The sequence below is a fragment of the Pagrus major genome, chromosome 6, assembly GCF_040436345.1.
Source record: "Pagrus major chromosome 6, Pma_NU_1.0".
NCBI classification, from domain to species: domain Eukaryota; kingdom Metazoa; phylum Chordata; class Actinopteri; order Spariformes; family Sparidae; genus Pagrus; species Pagrus major.
Genome location: NC_133220.1, coordinates 36,742,255 through 36,748,426, shown reverse-complemented (window position 1 = coordinate 36,748,426; position 6,172 = coordinate 36,742,255). Strand labels below are relative to the sequence as shown.

At 46.1% G+C, this 6,172-nt stretch overlaps 1 pseudogene; it reads left to right on the top strand.

Annotated features, from left to right (window-relative positions):
* Positions 1–1,780: 1,780 nt before the first annotated feature.
* Positions 1,781–4,776, top strand: LOC140997978 (uncharacterized; annotated as a pseudogene).
* The last annotated feature ends 1,396 nt before the right edge of the window (positions 4,777–6,172 follow it).

The following is a 6,172-nucleotide window of genomic DNA, read 5'->3' as shown; positions in this document are numbered from 1 at the left end:
GGACCTTCGTAAGAGGAAATGCATTTAAATAAAGTCCTTGCAACACTAAGAGTATTGAGGGAATAACGGGCAGAGGTCCTGAGACATACTGACAAGAAGCCAAAAATCCCACTTCCGATTTGAAGAGAAATGGAACAAAAAGACCTCTTGCAGTAACTACTCTATCTGGACAGAACATTAGGTAAACTTCAGATGACAATGAGGGAAAACCCTTATCCGCTTCGTGTTTCTGGTTCTATTCTTAGACAAACGTTGTTGAGGGTGACACATGAAAACTACTCCTTTAAATCTTTCAAAACAAAGAGAATACACATCACTCTTGACAAGTATGAAAATACTGATCATGTCATGTGATTATTTCCAACACTCATATAGAACACTGCATATATTTGATTCTTAAGCAAACACTGATTAATACAGTAGATCAAGACATCATAATCATCTACGTTTCTTAAAGAATATATTCAAATTATCATGCTAAAATATTTGCAGGGATGCAGACTCGCTTCTCTTCAGCCCATGCGTTTTGCAACTGTAGAGCGGGCCACTACCTTGGAGAGGTTACTAGCACGATCACAAGGTAGCATGACGTCGTCTTATGCTGCAAATCCCTGAGTTGATCTTATTCATCACACATTGCCTTAAAATATTTTATGACTAGAAATGAATAAACATAATTATAAAAGTATAGCTGTAAACATTTGAAAAAATGATTAGTGAACTTATTACTAAATATCATAACATTTTAATGAAATTGGAAAAATCATTTTAACAATAAAGTAGAAATTGTGATAGTAATATAAACTTGAGAAAAATAGAGAATGATATCACACAATGACTTGATTAGTCTTCGTGTCATTTCAACTAACCACACCTTACATGTCTTCGTCATCAGTTAACCCCTCATCAATTGAATAACCTGGGGGGATCCATCGAATTTTCTGATTGTTCTGTGCAATTAGTCTGTGCTAACGTTAAATACAGCCTGTGTCGAAATCCCATTTGAACATACGACTGTACATGATTTATGCTTAGTAACATGGTGTGATTTACCTCTGGTGGCAGGTAGTGTCTGTTTACCACTTCCACCATCTCCTCCGCCATTTGTAGATACCTGGAATGTTTAAATCTAACAAGAGGATAAGCAGGTGAATAAGAGACCTGCCAAAATGTACGCATTTTTTGTACTTGGCACGCATTTTGACCCTTAAGTACGCTTGTACGAACTGCTGCTCTCCAGGTACACATTTTGTTGCATCTCGCAGTTCGCCGGTTTCAGTTTCTATGCAATTCAATCTATGAAGTTGATTCTGCCACTGAGCCACAACAAGTGGAAGTGGAGCGAAAAGCTTTTGGCCAATCAGAGCGATACATTTTAACACCCTCGCCCACCTGCCCCTCCTAGCGAAATGCTTTATGCGTTTGAGGTGTCTGCTGTTAGATGCAGCATATTTATACAAATGGTTCGTATTAGGAGGATATATTGGAATGTTAGTTGTTGTTTGGGCCTTCCTGACTTGGAGGTTATTTGGTTAGGGGTACCGGAATGCTGACATGATGGTGCTGCTGTCAAGATAACATATACCAGATTTTAGATCAGCAGAGTCATGGAGGCCCTGGGTCAGAGGTGAAGAGCGATATGGTGGGGCACCGTAGAAGAGGCGCCTCTCTTATTTTCTGTCCCTCTCTTAATATGAACCATATGTTATAACTTAGTTTTTGACCAAAACAAGCTCGGTATATAAGGAGCTGAAATCGGAGCAGGAAATCGGAACATCGTAGGGTGAAGTGGCCTGCCGCTAACAACAAGGAGTGGCTAAAGCTGGATGAGGATGTTGACAAGTGCCTGGATTCCATCTCAAAGGGCAATGTCGACCAGAAACTCCACACCATGTGCACCATCATAATGAACATGGGAACAGAGCGGTTTGGCGTCGAAGAAAGACGAGGAGCAAGCAATCCGGCGAAGCTCAACTGGCGAGAAGCCAAAATTAGTCAGCTGAGACACGAGCTACAATCCCTGAGATGTCAGTTCAAGATGGCCAAGGAAGACGAAAGGCCTGCCCTGTCAGAACTCACAAACATCATAAGGAAGAGACTTATCTCATTGAGGAGGGCGGAATGGCACCGAAGGAAGGGCAAGGAAAGGGCTCGGAAACGCAGTGCTTTTATTGGCAATCCTTTCGGCTTTACCAAGAAGCTACTGGTCCAGAAGCAAAGTGGTCATCTCACTTGCCCTGTAGAGGAGATCGACCATCATCTCCACGCCACCTTCAGCGACACCCTGAGAGAACATGAGCTTGGACCTTGCAGGGAACTGGTGGAACCACCAGAACCAGGGACCCAATTCAACAGCGCTGACAGAGCTGCAAGATCTAGCTCTGCCCCCGGCCCCAGCGGTGTACCCTACAAAGTCTACAAGCAGTGCCCACAGCTCCTCAAACGTCTCTGGAAGATCCTGAAGGTGATCTGGCGGAGAGGGAAAGTCACTGCGCAATGGAGGTATGCTGAGGGAGTCTGGATCCCGAAAGAGGAGGGCTCTTGCAACATTGAGCAGTTTTGCATCATCTTGCTGCTCAGTGTCAAGAGCAAGATCTTTTTCAAGATCGTGTCCCAACGTCTGACAGACTTCCTCTCGAGGAACACATACATTTATACCTCAGTCCAAATGGGAGGAGTCCCTGGAGTACCTGGATGTCTGGAGCACACGGGCGTGGTGACGCAGCTGATCCAGGAGGCAAGAGAGAGCAAAGGAGACCTGGCAGCTCTCTGGCTTGACTTAGCCAACGCCTACGGATCTATTCCACACAAGCTCGTCGAAACCGCACTGGCAAGACACCATGTTCCTGACAAGATCAGCAACCTCATCATGGACTACTATAACAACTTAAGCGCGCAAGTCTCCTCAGGCCAAGCAACATCTGCCTGGCATCGCCTTGAGAAGGGGATAATTACCGGCTGCACGATCTCTGTACCCCTCCTCTCACTGGCCATGAACATGATTGTTAAGTCTGCCGAGGTGAAATGCAGAGGTCCCAAGTCAAGATCTGGGACCCGGCAGCCCCCCATAAGAGCCTTTATGGACAACTTAACAGTAATGACAACATCTGTTCCAGGGTGCAGGTGGCTCCTTCAGGGGCTTGAACGGCTCATCTCCTGGGCAAGGATAAGCTTCAAGCCCACTAAGTCCAGGTCTCTGGACCTGAAAAAGGGTAAAGTGTCTGACCAGTTCTGCTTTTCCCTTGGAGAGACCAGAATTCCATCAATGACCGAAAAACCGGTCAAGAGCCTGGGCAAAATCTTTGACAGCTTCCTGAAGGACTCCATACTTTGCTGCCATACAACAAACTAAGAGCAACCTGACCACCTGGCTCACAGCAATTGACAAGTCTCCCAGGAAAATTCAAAGCCTGGATCTACCAGCATGGAGTCCTGCCAAAAATACTCTGGCCCCTGTTAGTCTACGAAGTACCAATAACAACGGTAGAGGCTCTAGAGAAGTCCATCAGCCAATTTCTCAGGAGATGGCTGGGGCTCCCTCGGTCCTTGAGCAGCATCGCCCTGTACGGCCATTCCACCAAGCTGCACCTCCCTCTCAGTGGCCTAACAGAGGAGTTTAAAGTCACCCACTCCAGAGAGGTGTTGATGTACAGGGACTCAGCAGACGCCAAAGTCACGTCAGCAGGAATCCTCTTGAAGACTGGGAGGAAGTGGCAGGTGCAAGAAGCCGTCACTAAAGCTGAAGCGCGACTGAGGCATAAAACGCTGGTGGGCTCCGTGGCAATGGGACGAGCAAGTCTCGGTTGCTTCCCCAAGCCACGTTATGACCTGGCCCGCGGAAAGGAGAAGTGCCAACTGATCCAGGATGAGATACGAGCAGAGGTGGAGGAAGAACGCTGCAGCAAGATGGTCAGCATGTCCAAACAAGGAGCATGGACCAGGTGGGAGAATGCAGATCCCCGCAAGATCACCTGGGCAGAGCTCTGGAAAGCAGAACCATCTCGCATCAAGTTTCTCGTCCAATCAGTTTATGACATCCTCCCAAGCCCGGCCAACCTGCACACCTGGGGCCTAGTAGACACTCCCGAGTGCAAGCTGTGTCAGAAGAGGGGCACCCTGGAGCACATCCTAAGCAGTTGCTCGAAAGCGCTAGGGGAGGGGCGGTACCGCTGGTGCCACGACCAAGTGCTAAGAGCTTTGGCGGACTCCATCTGCACAGCGATCCAGCACAGCAAGACCCAGGCAGCCCCCAAACAGTCAATCACCTTCATTAGAGCGGGGCAAAAGGCACAACATCACCAGCCTAGCTCTACAGGGCTCCTCACCACCACTCGTGACTGGCAGCTTCAAGTCAACCTTGGAAAACAGCTCAAGTTCCCAGACATCACAACCACTTCTCTCCACCCAGACATGGTACTAACATCAGAGTCCACCAAGCAAGTGGTCATCCTGGAACTGACTGTCCCCAGGGAAGACCGGATTGAAGAGGCCAACGAGCGAAAGAGGGCCAAATGTGCAGAGCTCAGCACAGAGTGCCGGTACAATGGCTGGAAAACCCTCTGTCAGCCAGTCGAGGTCGGGTGCCGAGGCTTCGCTGGCCATTCACTTCTGCAAACCCTCAAACTCCTTGGAGTGAAAAGACTGCAATCCAAGAGAGCCATCAGGAACATCCTAGAGGCCGCAGAGAGGGCCTCGAGGTGGCTATGGATCCGTAGGGGGGATCCGTGGAGTAACACACCACTTGGACACAAGCCAGGGACTGATCATGAAGATTAAAGACCCGAAACACCCTATGACCCCGGGTCCTTCACTGATGACATGTCCAAGTAGCACCAGAAGGTGTATTCAAACTCTACTCAAATTCTGTCCTGGGATTTAACTAATTAATAATCCAAAGGAAAAATCACAAAAACACTTTTAGATTCATTCAGATTTAGCAATTTGATGATGCATCCACCTTAATTATTAAAAAGTATTGGGGGGGGGGGGTGACCATGACATCATAACAGAGAGTCCAGCTGTGACAAGCTATTGTAGCTCAAGTTAATGATGCATAGCATAGGCCTACTGGCTAGGCCAATGTGATGGCAACTGACACAATAGGCATTTCATGCAATGTCACCCTTTTAAAAGCCTATCTGAAATTATCTGACCCATGTTATTTATTAGCCTATAATTGTGTCTCTGCCAGGCTTAAATCTTGTGCTTTTGTAGTAGTTGCTTAAGGCCTATTTAAAGTTGGTACTTTAAGAGTAAACCATTACTTAGACTATTTCATTTCCCTTCAGTAATCAGAAGAAGGCTATGTGTTAACCTGGTCTGACTCACATCTTTAACACAGAAGTACGTAGGCCTATTTATTAGCTCACTCCGCTTCCTATTAGTTAGACTAAAGATAATGAATGGGCACAAAATATTGGACAGGATATAAGATAACATTTGTGTAGTTTCTTTTTTTAAATTTTTTTTTATTTTGGCAAATACATTCAGGGCCGGCCGCTGGCATAAACACTCTATGTGGTTGTTTAGGGCCACAACCACTAGAGGGGGCCACACGATCAGTATGTTATTGGATTTTTGATCCTCTCTTTATTTCAACATATACTACAATACAATGACGGTAACATATCAATTTAAACAGACGTATTAGTACAGGGGTGAAAAATAAACCAGTAAAGTAAGTTAGTTTGTGACCGCTCCCTCCTCCGTGCGTAACCATGGTGACAACGCAGCTGCAGCGGTCGGCAACCGCGGCATTGTGGGTATCGTTATTTCGCTGGTGTGGGAAATTAACAACACTACAATGGCTCCTAAAAGAAAATTTAGGAGTGGTGCGGAAGGACGAAAAAAAAGAAAAATCGAGACGGAAAGAAGATCACAAGATAAAGGTATGTTATAATGTGACTGTTTGATTCATTTCATTTCAATCAGATTAAATAATCTGCCGTTTTTTCTTGCTAGCACGCAGCGTGCTAGCAAGAAAAAACGCGCAGCATTGCTGTTATTCTAAAAATAGCATAATGAGAGCATAATGAGAGCACTTTCACATCGTATCCGACACATCGCAACACAGCAGGGGGTTATTGAACTTAATAATAAGCTAGCTGGTAAGCTTGTCGGGCTCTCTGGCTGCATGTCACGTCAGAGAAATGTGAAAAATAGACAGCGAAAA